The 16,974-nt window shown below is 36.6% G+C and overlaps 1 protein-coding gene across 1 annotated transcript in view; it reads right to left on the reverse strand.

Moving 5' to 3' along the window:
- Positions 1-16,974, reverse strand: part of DIAPH3 (diaphanous related formin 3) — a 470,879-nt gene that overhangs the window by 68,012 nt on the left and 385,893 nt on the right. The window lies entirely within an intron of this gene.

The following is a 16,974-nucleotide window of genomic DNA, read 5'->3' on the forward strand; positions in this document are numbered from 1 at the left end:
GGAGCTGCAATATTTGGCAAGGCTAGACCCCCAATGGTCACTCTTTTTTTTTTTTTTTAAGTATTTTTTCTAGTTTTTGCTTCTTTGTTTTTCCATTTGAATTTTAGAATTAGCTTATCTATTTCTAAAAAAAGTTCTGTAGATAATTTCATTGTAAATGATTTAACACTGATTGATATCTTTATGAACTACTAAAGAAGTCCTAGAAAAAAGTAGGAAAAAGACCAAATAACACAACAAAAATGGGAAGAGGATATAAAGAGATACAAGATATATAAAAAATGAAAAGAAAGAAACTGTGTATAAACGACAAGGATTGGAGTGAGTTTTCTATAAATTTTCAATTTTGAATCATAAGAATGTATTATAACCACGGTTCATTGGAACAAGCTGAATATGTATAAATACTAGTTTTTATACATGTATTGATATAGATAAAGACATGAAATGATATAAATGATATCATGAAATCATTAAATGACATGAAATGATATAAATAAGATATAAATATAGTAAGATTTTTTTTTTTTACTAATTTAATATATAGGGAAGTATTGATACTTAATGAAGAAAAAGACAATATACTTATATGGATGAATTTGTCTCCATCTGTATAAAGCAGAAAAACGTATATATGGGGCACTGTAAGTAAGAAACATAGTTCCACAAAGGCAGGATATATTCCAAGAAGTAGGAAGAGTTCCAAAGAAAGGCTGTAAGAGGTCAGGTAAACCAATGTTTCGAGAGGAGAGTGGACCGTGACCACTGAACTACTCAGCCCCACGGAGCTGAAATCCTGAATGACTTCACTAATTAGGAGATCCTCAGAAGGTACAATAATGCCCTTGGTGGAGTATGCTGGAATAGCCTGTGACCAAAACATTGACATGGCAGAGAAAAGAAGTACCAAGTTTCCTGGCAAGGGGTTGACATCAAAGGTTCCACCAAGACAGAATGCTGCTGCAAGAGAAGGTGGGCTTTGTAAGGTCCATGATGCAAAAACAGCTAGAGCTCCAGCATCTACCATAGATGCTCCTGGGACCTGCACAGTGAACATCTAGCCATCGAGCAAATCCTAGCATCAAACTGCAAAACGCTGATGAAGAAACTGCAGATTTTGTTCAACAGCAAATCGTATTTCAAGCTTAAATGTTTAACGCCGATGAATGTCTCAAAGTTCAAAAGAAAATCCAATCATATAATTAGATTTAAAAAGAATATTTGGAACAATGAGACAAGCAAAGCACAACAACAAAAAAAGGGTGCCATTTTGATAAATATTAAGCAATCTAATTAGACAGCCAACACACCAACTTCTGTGTCACACTCCTGACCTGCAAATTGTGCCTTCACACGACAGAGGCAGTTCTGTAACTACAGACAGAGGCAGCTCTGTAATTACACTGATCACCACAGTTAAACACCTTAGAAAGAGAATGAGCTAGTAAATCAACGTATAAGACATAATTGCCATATTCGAAGATCATACAAGGCTGCCTGTTGTCTATAGTTCAATATAATTATTAAAAAAAAAAAAAAAAGGAAAACAGTTAGAAGAACCAAAAAGTCAGGTTGTTCAGCTTTCCATAGCTGACATGAAAATGTTTGTAACTAAATTTAGAAAGATTTCTTGCGTACCTTCTGCTGGTTTCACGTGAATTTGAGGACTTTTAACATCTTGATGGTCTCTACTGACCATCTGTCAGAATCCTGGTGCCACTGAAAATATTTAAAAACCTATTATTATGAGAACTGATCCACTGTGCTAAACTACACTGAATCTCTGCAGGATCTCAGATGAATTTGGAAAAACAGTGATTAACAATCTCCAACTTTGACTCTCATTGCTCTGTATACTTTGATGTCATGTTTTCTTTTCTTTTTTAAAAATTTAAAAAATTTTTTATTGAAGTATAGTTAGTTACAATGTGTCAATTTCTGATGTACAGTATAATGTTGTCATGGTTTCTTTATCTGTACAGAATGCTATTAAAACATCTTCCCTAAAAGGTCCTTTTCTAAAACAAAAAGTTTAACTTTCTCTACTACTTCAAAATTTAGTTCAAATAATATTTTGTTTACAAAGCTTTTTTAGTCCATCCATATTCTTCTCATTAGTATATTCTAAGCATTGATTTGTAATTCTATTTGTTATAAGCTGGTATTAAGAAGGTTGGTTGTTAATGATATAATAAATATACTTGTGTTTGTCCTGTTTATATTTTATTCTGTAAATTCCTTGAAGTCCTGGAGCTTAATTTCTCTTACGTCTTAATAAGACTGTGGGGTTTGCATTAACTTATTATTATTACAATTAAAATTTTTACAAAGGGTGCCTCTCAGTTTTGGCTTTAATGTATTTATCAGTAAAATAAGAGAATAAGATTAGAAGAGTATTTTCTAAAATTTCGGGTCTCTATCCATCAAGACTGGCATTATATATTTTATTTTTAATGAAATACAGTAGATTAGAACAGACTGGATTAGAAAAAAATAGACTATATCACAATGAAGTAAAGGTAAAAACTGACATTTTTGTTTCCTGGTTTTTAGGTAGGTGTGTGTGTGTGTATATGTATTGAGTCTTGCATTATGTTCTTCTAACTATGAGTTAAGGTCAAAAAAGTTTGAATGCCACTGGGGATAGAAGATCCTTAGGTTCCTTCAATATCTAGATTCTGTAATTTCTAAGGTGCTCACTTAGATGTTAGCCTTTTTTCTTATATCATTGCTCATTCAGAACTATTATTAAATTAGATATAATTTGATCCAAGGGAGACTATTAGGAAAAATTCTAATTAAGCACATTAATGAATAAAAAAATTCATTACTGAGTAAAACTTAAAAAAAATAGATTTCTCGTAATTTATTTTTCTCAAAACAAAGCCAGAACAAATTTCCATAAAACTTTTCAATTTAAAATACCATAACAACTACTACTGAGAAGATAATAAAAACTACTATTGAAAAAGTAGTGTGGAAGTAGTGTGTTCCATCATCTTATTCTTAAGTTTAAAATAAAAATATCCTGAAAGGTTTCTGGAAGATATCCTTATAAAAGAAAAATACACCACTTCTGATGAATTCATTACAGACAAAATCTGAAGAATGATATCCAAGATATGGAGGTTTAATTATATTTAATTTAAGTCTTCTCTGCCTGCAGTATCACAATCTCTTAAGAGTTATCTGATCTATGTTTGCTTAGGAAAAGAAAACCCCAAACTAATATTCAGCCTATTCTCTTTCCACTATCACCCTCCAAGGGCTGAAGGTACTGTTCAGAGAAGGCAAACGTGTGGTATGGAACATGTCACTTCCCTATTCAGATCCATCACAGACATCACTAAATGAGCACACTGTTCTTTCCAGTGGAGCCTTTCCTAACCCAGTACTTTAGGAAGCAACTGTCAGTCAATACATTGCTGAGAGGAAATATTTCCTGTGTCTGGCCCAGATCAGAAACTATGTATGTCAGAAAACTTTGGCATGGAAACCAAGCTGGCCACACACACACACACACACACCCCTGTATGTTTGTATGTTTGTTCAACTGACATACGTACATGCACTTAGTCTGCTTTCACTTAGATAATGAGGCAGATTTAGTCAGTAATTCAAACCTTCTACTGTTTTTAGCTCCTGAATTTGATTTATTCAATGAAACTCAATCGATTCATAGTCTTCAAATTCGGCAATCAAGATCATATATGAAGGTAGACATCTGGTTCTTATAATCTCCCTTTCTCTGCTCCCCATTAAAACCCACGTTCCCATTAAATGACTTAGTTATGTAAATGATACGTAACACACAATGTTCTGCATTAAAATAAAGAAGTATTATTTACAGGTAACAGAGTCTTGCAGGGGTAAAAAGGAAAACATGGAAGGCTAGCCTGATCTAACAAAAAGCACCATAAAGTCTAAACTGTTAAAAACACCTAATTTTCCCCTTTTGCTCATTAACATCATCTCATATCAAAAGTTCAAGTTCATGAATTATTGAGTAAATTTGCCCCTCTAACTCATCTGACTTTGCCTCTAAGGGCTTGTGTCACTTCCTCTTCATGTCAGTGTCTTGCATGGCTGAGTTGCCCACAATCCGCTTTGGCCACTAAAGCTCAAGTCACTCGGAGCCATCAAATCAATTATAACGGCCCCTGCTGTCTTACACTGACAACCCGTGATTGATAACAACACCTGTCTGCCTTCAGTTCTCATCTGCCAGCAACAAACCAGTCCCTCCTGCTCTTACTGGCAGTTGTCATAAATCAATAGCAATTCCACCACACAGAAAGGTGCTGGCGACTCTCTGTAGTCCATCTGGGCTAATTTTCTTTTCAAATTTTAAAATATATAACTATTAAGTAAGATTAACGCCAAAAGTGTATTTCTTGAAGTGTCTAATATTACATGTAAGTGATCTCATAATGTAACACCATATAATGTTCCTATTCTTTAATTTGATTTTTAAAGTGAATGACTAAAACTCCACTAAAACTGTGAAAGAGAAAATTTTACATACAAATGCAATGATTTTATATATGATAGAGAAAAATGACACTTCTTTTTAGATTATTTCAGATCTGACATCATGCTTTTAATCGACTGTTTAAGAAACAGCTCAACAAAATGTCTCAAAAACATTTGTTTTTTACTATTTAGCAATGTCATCACAAAAATGAACTAAATATTTAAATCCAATATTATAAGCAAATATCAGTCAACAAGCATTGACTATCAAGTGCATGTAGAAGATTGTACTTTGCAGTTATGAAAATATACATTTTTCCTGAAAAGTTATTCCTTATGGACTAAGACCAGGGCAATTTAAATCTTTTGTGGAGTTGAATAACACCAAGTCATTTGCAGTAAGAGGAAACAACACTGATTTAATTTGCAGAATTTGGAGGACACTTTGAGAATTTGTAACACCTCACTATGCAATTTTCAACATCAAAAAATACTTAAAAAATATGGATACATTTGACATCGTATTCGGTAGCAAGCTAATTTAAGCAGGAATGAATGATTCTTGCAGGAATCTTTCACAATAAAAATAAAACAGAGATCATTCATAATCATGTAAAGCACTTATATAAGGGGAGAGGAAAAGGAAAGGGGAGAAACATTAAAGACCTATTTTATATAAGGCACTAATAGGCTCCTTGTATACATGACTTTATTGGCTCCTCAAACCTTTAAGATAGGCATTTTTACCCCAATTTACAAAAAAGGACATAGGGGCATGTCAAACTGAATTTCAAGTTACTTCGACCTGATTTCCATGCCTTCATTCTTTGTGTGTTCATTTATCATTTACTCACCGCTTACTGAGAACATATTATGTGTTCTATGCTAAACTAAGCATCAGACATAGAAAAATGAATAAAACACAGGCATAGGGACTTCAGGTAAACGAAACAGACACCAAACCAAGGAGGTCGTAGCAGTCACAGATATAAAAAGAGAGCATGCAGTGAGAAACGCAGTAACAGTTCTGCCAACTCCAAACCCCAACGTGCATGTACTTACAAAGCTTGACTTAAATCACAGTGCAGCTAACTAGCATGATCTTGGATAAGTTACTCTCTTAGCTCGCCTTTTCTCACCTGCAAAAATGCATTTACCTCAAGAAGGTTGATTTGAATTTGAAATGAATTAACATATTCAAGAAAACACCGGGCATATGGTAGTTGCTCATTAAATGTTACTTTCGCTCTCCCTTTATACACAAATCCTTACCTTCAAACTCCTTCCAAGTTTACTTGCCAATCCTCAGAAATGTACAAGACTTATCTTCATTTAAAACATAAAATTATCCGATTTAGAGAACTCTCTGACCAAAACTGGTCTAAGGTCATTTTAATAAAGATCTTTGTTGAGATCTTTGTTGAGATCTATGCCTGCCCAAGTGAGGGGACCACAGCCTTTTGAGGGCAGTGGATGGGGTCGGGGCGTCTAGAGTGGCTGGTCAAAGGAGGACAAAGGGCTCAGCAGGGCGGCCCCAGAGGGACTGTGCCTGAGTCACTGCCCAGCCCGGGAAGACGCCCACTTGCCAAAGTAGTACTTAAATCGCTTAAGATTGTCATGTTCCCTTTAGCCCACTTCCTCTGTCCTTGCACTGGAAAGAGAAGGGGCTGTTATATTAGGCAGGCCCCAACTGAGAGATCTGCCAGACTGTCAAATACTAAGACTACCAAGAAGAAAGTATGCACAGGAGAATATATATTCCCCAACATTAAATAATTAAAACCTATAATCTCATTAATCCATGAAGATAGTTTTAAGTGGCGCCACTTTAAAAAATTTACTCCTTCATATAATAGCTCGCACTTGGGAATTCTGCAGATACAGTCGGTTCTGCATCTGTTCCAATAACAGTTACAGCCTGACCTGAAATGTATCTTTCTGAATTTTAGAGTCAGCTGACCACAGAACATATTACCTGTGTCTCTTTTATAATGAAATATTTTCACGGATACATCATTTGTCCATGAAAACTTGACTGTGTTTACAATCAATAGCTTTCCCACTTTTGGACATTTTTTTCTTTTCTCTCCCCCCCACCCCTCAACACAACAGTGAAGTAATACAATTTCATATATTAAGAACATTTCAGAGCTGAAGTTTAAATCCTCTGCTTACTGGCCTTCCATTTCTCTTGACCATGCTGTAAGGATCTATCCCTCATGCATAGGTCCAAAGTATCAAAATTAACAACTGTTAGTAAAGAGATTAGTAAAGGGATTTGAAGGTCTGAATTTGCATTTTGTTAAGACGGTGATCTTCCAGAATAACATGCTGCATGAAATAAACTAAGCACATTTCATCCACTGAATTGTAATTTGAATCCTGAATGTATTTGGCATTCTAATATTGAACTATTGGAAGCCTCATGATATAGTAGAAAACCTACCTCAGACACAAGAATTAGACATTCTTTACTCTTTACGTAGCCATGTGAGACAGTTAAGTACTCTGATTGCCCATTTTCTCATTTGTTAACTGGGGATACTAATACCAACATGTGTGGCTCACAGGGCTGCTCTGAGGATCAGCGACATACCAGCAGGGCCAGCAGCATCAGGAGTGCAATACCACCTATGATCTTTCCCATCTCTAATTATTGCTCTGGGCCAGGCATTCTGTGAAAAACTTTGAAACACAGAACTTATTTAATACCTACAGCAATCTGAAACGTCCAATTACTTTATGGGTTTTAAAGAAGAGGATACTTGAGGCATAGAGAGAGTAAACATTAAGTAAATATTACAGCTGGGATTTGAACCCTGGTCTGCTTATTCCAATGCATATCTTCTTACCAACGTGCTACATTGACTCTTGTTAAGCACTACAAAATGCAATGAAGGGCACTGGAGAATACAGAAGAGTACCCGTACTTACATGCCAGTCATGGAACGTTAGCAGACATGCACCATTCATGTTTTTGATACTGTGTATAATCCTTCTTATCTACCTATTCAAGGGTAGGTTGCAAAGTCATTTCAGAATACTCTTCCCTGATTTCTTTGAAAAATATACTCTTGTCTAAGAACAATCAAGGAACATTTGAAGCATAAAACTCAAGAGATACCTATTCTGTAGTCAGAACGATCCAAGTTCCAATCCACCCCTACCATAGTCTACATAAGAGACCATATAATAATAATTTCACCTCTCTTTACCTTGGAAATAGGAATAGTCTGACCTGCTTCACAGCACCTTTGTAAGAGTTAAGTACATAGTGCATATCACACAGAGAGAGCTCAGTAAATGGTAACTGCTAATATTAATTACAATGATAGCACTGATGACATTTAATTAGCCTGTATGCTGAGATCTCCCAAATGCTACACCTAACACCATGCACCATGGTCTTCTATAAACTGTAAAATTAGCAAACAATGGATAGTTAAGCAGTCAATAAAAATGCCATGGAAGAAAGTAAAAGCAAGTTGAATTCTAGCTTTGGTATCTTGAGAAAAACTTCATCAAGTTGTATGTAAAGTTTCTTAAAACTTTCCACAAGCCAGAATTAGATAACGTACCTACCTTTCTTTTACCAGTTAGAATCATTTGATCCATATTCACAAAACAATGTATGTACTTCTCCCCTCATGTTTTTCACACTGATAAGGGCGTGAAGAGCAGGGGATGGCAAAATGAAAAGACTGGAGAAGATGTAGCCCAAAAGCATGGAGGGCGTTTGCTCACACAGATCTGGTGAGCAGTGGAGTGGCTCAAGGTGTCCATACCCAAGGCTGGGAAGGGAAGAGGAATGATGGGGGTGGTGAGCTAACTGGGCGACCTGGAACTGTAGGAGAGCAATGGGGCGAGTTTCTTCCTGCGCCTCAAACCAGCCATTAACAGGTCATTTTTACAGTTGACCCAGCTGTCGTCTCTGACAAGACGAGGACGATCATCTTAAAGAAAAATTTAAAATCAAGCAGGTGCTACTTAAAAGAAAGAGAATGGGTACAAGGGGTGTGGTAATGAGGAAAGAAGAAATACGCAGAAAAGCTTTTTTTTCCCTTGAATTTCCTCTCATTATAGGGATGTTTGGGAGTATATGCATGGAAGACAAATATGCAAAGAGAAAATGTGGGTAAATATAACAGGGAAAGAAAAAACTTCTAACAGCATTTATGCTATACCGTACTACTTATTTGAATTTCTCACATCTACATACTACAAATTTAATATTACAGGTTTAAGTGGATTTTAGAAAAAAGAATACCATTGGAAGGCATCGCTAGCAATAAGAGAATTAAGTATTGCTAGCAATAAGAGAAAGGATAGCAAAATGCTAACTTTTAGAGATATACTCCACTTTATGTTGCTAAATTTTTCACATAATCCTTTTTTCCCAAAGAGACATGACTTTTTAAAACTTTTATCTTTTTATTAAAAACATTTTTTTGTTGTTGGAGGGGGTAGGTTATTTATTTATTTATTTATTTATTTATTTATTTATTTATTTATTTATTTATTTATTTATTTAATGGAGATACTGGGGATTGAACCCAGGACCTGGTGCATGCTAGGCATGCACTCTACCACTGAGCTATATCCTCCCCTCACATAATCTTAAATAAATTAAAAATCATTAGGTAGACTGATAAAGATTTCATGCAAGAATAAAATCTATAGCCCAATTCAAACAGAGCTAACAGATCTACAGTAAAAGTTTATAAAGTCTCTTAAATTCCAAATATGACCTATTTGAATATTAGTCAACATAACATGATTTATAAATAGAAAAAAAAGTGTATAGAAATTACTATGGAAATTATTCAATTTCTTACTTGATTTTTTATCATAAGCATTGCCTCAAATTGACATATTTTCTCCCTCCTCTATGTACTTTCAACATAATAATGCTAAATCAAAATTACATAATACACATTAAAAATATATAAACAAAGAGTAAAACACTTTAAAATATTTAAGTTTTGTTGTTTTTTGGGGACTTTAAAGTTATGAATTAAGAACTGTAAAAAGCTGGAATTGAATACTTAAATATGTTTTTGTATGAAGATCTGGCATTAAACTTGTTACAAAAAATGTGGAAAGTATTAAAAGTATTATTCTTTAAAAATATATAAATAAGATATGGAGTTAATGTTTACTGAGTACTTCAGCTGGGGAAGACGGAAAAGTTCTGAAGATGGGTCGTGGGGGTGGTTGCACAATAATATGAATGTATTTAATGCCATAGAATTGTACACTTAAAATGGTTAAAGTGGTAATTTTATGTTATATATATTTTATCACAGCAGTATATATAAAAGAAAAAGGGTGAAAAATATAAGATAAAGAAGTAAATAAAAGGAATAAAAATAGAAGATTAAAGACCATATTCTAGATAGTAGAATTAAATATAGAAGATTTAAAAAAAGCTTTTGGAAGACAATAGAATATTGACCTTGAGGTAGACAGATTTCTTAAACAGGACACTAAAAGTGTTAACCCAAAAGAAAAGTTCAATTAATTGGATCACATTAAAATTAGTCTTTTTGTTAAAAAAAAAAAAAACACCACTGAAAAAGTGAAAAGGCAAGCTATGGAGTGGAAGAAAATATTTGCATTATAATATCCACCAAAGGGCTGGGGTCGAGTGTATCAAGAACTCCTCAAATTAACAGGAAAAAGGCAACTTAATGGAAAAATAGACTAAGACCTATTCAGGCACTTTATAAAAGAGGTTACAAATGAAAGGAAATACTCATTAAAGCCCCAGTGTAATACCAACACACACGGGCAGAATGGCTAAAATAAAAAAGAACTTTAAAAGACTGGCAACACCAAGTGCTGTGGAGAATACGGAGCAACTGAAATTTCATTCCCTGCTGATCAAAGCACAAATTGGTAAGACTGCTTTGGAAAAAAACTTACAGTGGTATTCGTGAAAGCTAAACCTAACCATACACTGATCCGGCAAGTGCACTCCTAGGTGTTTATTTGACTGAAATGCATACCAATGTGCCCCAAAGGGCATGTTTGGGAATTTTTATGGCAGCACTATTTAGAATAGCTCCAAACCGGAAACCAACCAAAGGTACTTCAACAACAGAATGGACGAATCATACATTATTCAAATAATGGGAAATTAAGCAGTAAGAATTAGCAACCCATTACTCTAATATCATGATTGACTTTAATAGACATGTTGAATGAAAGAAGGCAAATTTCAAAGAGAACAGAACGTAATGTTCCATTCATATGATGCTCAAAAACAAGCAAAATTGCCCCATGGTCCTAGAAAGCACAGAATGCTTACCCTTGAGAGGCGGGAGAGGGAGAAGGTAAGGAGTTAGGGACTGGAAGGGGACCCGAAATGGGGCTTCCGGGGGTATTGGTGATGTTCCCTTCCTTACTATGAGTGGGGTGACACAGTGTGCTCATTTTGAGAAAATATATAGGGCTATGTACTTCTACAATTTGTGCCTTTTTCTGCATATATGTAATATTCAGTCAAACACATACATATTAAAACTTAAAGCAGGAAAAAAGTTAAATGACAATGTAACAATCCCTCAATTTTCAATGAAGAATGGAAAGAATCGTAATGCACTAAAAGGCCTATCCGTGAAACACTGAAATGGAGGATGCTAATTGCTGACACATATCCCTGCAGATTTTCAGCAAACGCAAATTCTTTAAAAGTTTCAGAATCTTGAATAGCATTGGATTCGACAACCAAATGAAGAAATGGCTGGCGCAAGGGAGAGACAAAGTCAGACACTGAAATATAGTACAGGGTGTGAGTTGAAGGAGAAATAATGGGGACACATCACCCTCCAAGCCAAGCGAGACAGCTACAGGTAGAGAAGCGACAACACCAGGTTCCAGACAGAAAGCCTGTGACGTGGGAGGCATTACTAAGTGCCACAATTACTTGGACACTGAAAAGCAAAGGGAGACCCAGGGCAATAGGAAGAAAATAGTGGAAGAAATCTGAATCTCAGCATGTGACCATGTAACCGAGTAGGACCCTATGAGGCCTTCCTGGGACAGACCCCTCTACCATATCCTCTGCTGGAGCTCCTCTCTGAGTACCCAGATTATAGTATCTGACTTCTTCAGATGCTAAAACTACCATCAAATGGAAGAAATTAACTACTTGATGAGCATGTAGTCCCCAGACCCACTGGAGCCCAAGGACTGATAATCATCAACAAATCAGAGAATGGTGCACCAGCTGATCACATATCCTGGGATGCCCCTCCCTCAGCTGGCCTTTAAAACTCCTTTGCGGAAGCCCTTCAGGGAGTTTGGCTTTTTGAGTATGAGCCACCCATTCTCCTTAGTGGGTCCTGCAATAAACCCTTCTCTGCTCCAGACTCTGATGTTTTGGTGTGTTTGGCCTCACTGTGCCTTGGGCACACGAACTCACCTTCCATAACAACTATAGAAACTCACTGTCACCAACTACCCATCTCAATCCCTCCCCATACTATTTCCAGCAATCCACAAATGAGTAGTAATCTGAAAAGACCAGGATGTGATCTAAGTAGAAATGCTAAAAAAAAAAAAAAAAAAAAAAAAAAGGGAAAATAAGAAAAAGAACAGATGAAGGCATGTCTACATAGTAGGCCATGTTTTTACTTTATCATATTTTATGTTTATATTTAATCAGCTTTGACAATTCACTCTTTACGAATTATGACAATACTCTTCCGAATTGAAGAAATGATACATTTTGAAGGTGGTGTTAGGTAGTTAGAAAAGTTGGGGCACTGGGCAGATAAGGTGGAGGAGAGAGATGATGGTCTGGAGGATGGCTACGCCCACCTTCAGCATAAAGGGAATTTACTTCTTCTAGATGATAGTCAGCAAGACACCGGTTAGAACCTGACAGCTGCAACTGAAAGACAGCAACAAGGACCTAATCAGACATGACCCAATGCTCATTGTAATATAACTAGCATTGTGGTTTAGGCTCCCCACCGTGGGTTTTCCTGTGTGCATTATGGGTAAGGACATGAGCAAAGAGGACGAGCATAACTGAGCACGCCAGAGGCAAGAGCTGTCAATCAATCTAGAGACCACCTCTAAGCGAGGGTATAAGAGAAGGGAAAAAGACCATTGCTATCCACTCTTGGATCAGCCCACCTCCCGTTCTTGGAGGTGTACTTTCCCTTTGCTAAATAAAACCTTTAAAATCTTTTGCTACACAACATTTCTGTCTCCCATTTGAATTCTTATCTTTCAGGCAAGGCAAAGACTGGGGGTCTTTTACCTTCCCTTTTTGGGGTAACAGTGGCAGTTCCCAGAGCTGGAACTCACATTTTTAATCTTAATGAAAGGCTGAATGTGAAACACAGAGGCATCAGTTCTAGAAGATGAAGGAATTGTATGAGTTGAAAAGTCTGGGTCACACAGGGAACTGCAGACAATTCTAATACAGGCTTGCAGTGGAGTCTGGTGATGGAGTGCAGAAAGGGGAACCTGCAGAGGCAGACGCAGGATCACGTGCGGGTTACACTCTGAACTACTGGCATTTACTCAGAGTGTAAAAATATCTGTATTTTAAGATTATGTCTTTACTGGTAGTAGTATGGAGGAATGAAATGGATGGGAGGAAAAGTGGAGGAAGGGAGACTGGTGGAGATACTACAATGAAGCCGTCTAGAAATGAGGATGGACGGGAAGAAGGCAGAGGCGCTCAGAGAGAGGGAAGGTCAGGTGTGAGCAGCCTCATGGAGGTGAGATAAACTGTAGCTGGTGGCGAATGAGGTCTGCACACGACAGTGCTGGTGATGAGATAAGGGAGCAGGTCTCCATCACGGGGGTGGTAATCAAGGTTGAGTTGACAGAGGTCAGGAGGTGGGATGGGATAAGAAGCTCCAGATGCAGCAAGTAGGGGCCTGAGTTAGGACCTCCCGGGGGAGAGACCACGCTCATCCTCGCCTCACCCCTTACAGGTCTGCGTGACAGCCCAAACTGAGGACTGTCCTGAAAAGGTACGAAATTTCCTTTTCTGAATGTTTTAAAGAGAAAGTGGCCAATTATCTTTTTTGTAATGGCTTTCATAGATCTACTGAAGGGTCTCTTTTAGCCTTTTGATTCTATGACAACTGCCCTTTTCAGAATCCTATAGGGATGCTTGGGGAATTAATGGGATATTTGTAAAGCATTTTCATTTCCTTTAAAGTTTTTATTTACAATCCATTTACATACATTTAAATGCAGCTAGAAAAGCATATTTAAATTCAATTTCCTTTGAAATTGCCAAGGGAATGCAAAAGGGAGAATTTAAAAAGCGCTTTAATAGAGGAAAAAAGTCTACATACCACAGGCACAGACATCACTGTCACTTCCTCATCTCAAAACACACACACACACACACACACACACACGCACACGCACAAACGCACACGCCCACGCACAAACACACACGCACACACACACACACAATTAAGTAAGTAAAACAGTGGCAAACCACTTCTTACACTAAGTTTTTATTAGGACCAATTCTTTATTTTCTCTGGTAAGTTTCTATACTGCTGAAAACCCATCTGGGTGCTGGCTACATGCTGAGTTCATTTTGAGAAAATAAATTGAATTCCTATGATTTGTGCATCTTCTGCATGTATGTAAAATTCAGTAAGAAAATAGCAACCAACAGCCAAAAATAAAACCTCAACTTTTAAAGATGCTTATAAGTGTGATACCACATGAAGATGTAACACCCAATACTTAGACTCGGATAGTAGTCAATTATCTGGAAAAAAATACAATCTAGCGACAAATGACATTACGGGTAGAAATAATAGTACCAGTAAGGTCACTGGCATTAGGGAATTGGAGATGAAGACGATGCTCCCTGCCCTCCAGGAACTCATATTCCAGGAAGAATGACCACTGCCCACTGCAGCACCAGCTACGAGAACAGGGGCAGAACACACTATGGCGGCACAGAGAGCTGGGATTGTTTTTCTTTAAGCGTAAGTGGGATGGGGAGGGGATGGGCCTGGAAGGTGACATCTGAAAGGGAGCTTTGATATTTAAGAAACATGCCTGACAACGGAGAAAAAGAATCCTGATCCAAGGGAATAACTTAAGATGTGGAGCAACGAAAGCATTTTAGTTAGAGAAGATTAGAGTGGAGTCGATGGACAACTTGTAAAACTCGGGGCCTTTTTGTTCCAGAAAGGTTTCTTGCTGCAGTTGCTTTCATAAGACCTGACAACTTGAGCCTGCCTGGAAGGAAGTACTTTAAAACTTAGTTACTTTTTTGTCTTTCTTTTTCCTCTGGCTTTTAACACACAGACTGAGGTTTGTCAGCATGTTTAACAAGAACAAAGCAAGAGAATAAAAGAGAAGGCAAAACTGAAGGGAGACAGGACCAAAACCCAACATGGCAGGGGCCAGGACTATTTCAAGTGTGAGTACTGTTTAGCCTAGGGGTTAACTATCCTTTAAGAACAGGATGCCAAAGGTTTTAGCACTTCTTCTGCTGTATCTGGAGTGTGGCCTTTTCAACAGTGGGGGGAGCACTTGGAATAGATATTGCAGACAAGTGGTTCAAGGGTGTTGAGTTCTCTCATAATTTTAGAGCACAAAGAGAAGAAACGGGTTCAATAATGGCTGGTGTGGACAGAAAATCAAAATGGAGTCGGTATTGCTAAGCGAGCTCTTTAAAATGGAGCCCAGGGGCCACTGAGGAAGCATGGCTCACACACATCCCAGCCTGGATGGATTCTGACCTTTTGGCACTTATTGTCCTGACAAAGGCATCCAGAACATCTGCCAGAAACTCAAGATATTCAGCAGACCCTTACCCTAATATAGCACGTGACAGCCATTCCTTAAGGACAGATAAGAGAACAGCCTCATGGCTTTTGCTTTATAAACCTAATTCTTTCTCTTCTCTGAATCTGTGTCTCTGGAATTGCAATTTTTAAGACCCCAAGTAAACTCTTTTCTTATTTGCAGCCTTCTGTGCTTTTTCCTCTCTCTCTCTTTTTTGGTTGACATTGATGTGTGCAGTAGAGCTATTCCTTGCTCAACTAAGGATCACTTGCAAGCCAATGGTTACCAGTTCCTAAGTCTGTGTAACATATGAGGTAAAACAAGTTTGTACATACATACAAATATAGGTCAAGTTAAATTGTCCTTCATTAAAATCCCATTCACCAGCAGCCCAGACTTTACTGAAACAATGAGTTGCTATTAGCTAGGGAATTGAAGGCTGGACCTAGAGATGTCCTCCTCAGCAATAGGTGAACTGTCACCAGCAAACTCACTAAAAATAAATACACATAGTCAATGCACACTTTAAGGTTTTCAACCAATAATTTTTTTAAACAAAGAAATTTTTTAATTAAATTTCAACCAATTATGCCTACTCTGTTTGTTTGGCAGTTTTTCCTAGTGTTGAAAGTATATTTCAGGCAAGTTTAAGTAAATAGTATAGAAGGATATAGATTGAAAATGAATCTTCCAAATCACTGGTTCATGCAATTGCAATGATTTCTTTTTTTTTTTTGCACTATGGGGTGCTCTTTTTAAACAACTTTTTATACCTTAAAAACAGCAATTCTGTTCTTCTTATATTGCTTAAAATTTATTTCCAGTCAATAATACTTACATTACCTATTTAACAACATTCATTATCATATCTATCTGTTGTAATCAAATATTTGAAGTATTTTCATTTTAGAAAAAAAAGTCAAAAAAGAACCAAAAGGAAAAATATAAGTTTTGAATATTCCTGGAATTGACATCAAGATTTTAAGCCTTATTTTCACAGTGAAACCTGATATTAAATGGTCAGAGATATTATCCCAGATCACTGTTTCCAAAATGCTTCTTTTCCAACTAGGGACATCTTAAGGAGACAATAACCATTTTAGAAAATTGTTTAAAAACAGTTCCTGAGAACCTACCTCCAGAAGTTCTGATTCAGTAGTCTGGAATGAGGTACATGAAACTACTTTTTAAAGAAGCTTCCCAGAGATTATGACACACAGCGAGGTTTGGAACTACTGATAGAGTTTTTCTCATTATGTATAATTTATAATTTAAAAACTGCCAGTTTCTGGCTTTTGACTAATCATTTTCATGCAATGACTGACAAAGAGAAAATGGAATCCAAGTTTTAAAAAATTAAAAACTTGAATTATGCAAAAGTTACAAAATCATGCTGAGATGCAAAAAAATGTAATTAGTAGTTGGAAACATTAATTTTTGACTAGTTTTCTTAGGAGCAAGTTGCTTAATTCTGGGCACAATGAAAAATAATTCAGATAACATTGCTAAATTGTGAATAAGACATGGTTGGCTTAAAATAACTGAGAAATAACTATAAAAATGAGCCACGCTATAAACCACAAAAATACTAAACTATATCTAACAGGTTGTCAAGGTGACCCATGCTACTAATTACCAATACATGAAAAAAAAAAAAATCACCACCATATTTAGGACTTTCGGTATAGGACTACCATTTTTAAGACTTAGGGA

Source organism: Camelus bactrianus, chromosome 14 (genome assembly GCF_048773025.1).
Source record: "Camelus bactrianus isolate YW-2024 breed Bactrian camel chromosome 14, ASM4877302v1, whole genome shotgun sequence".
NCBI classification, from domain to species: Eukaryota; Metazoa; Chordata; class Mammalia; order Artiodactyla; family Camelidae; genus Camelus; species Camelus bactrianus.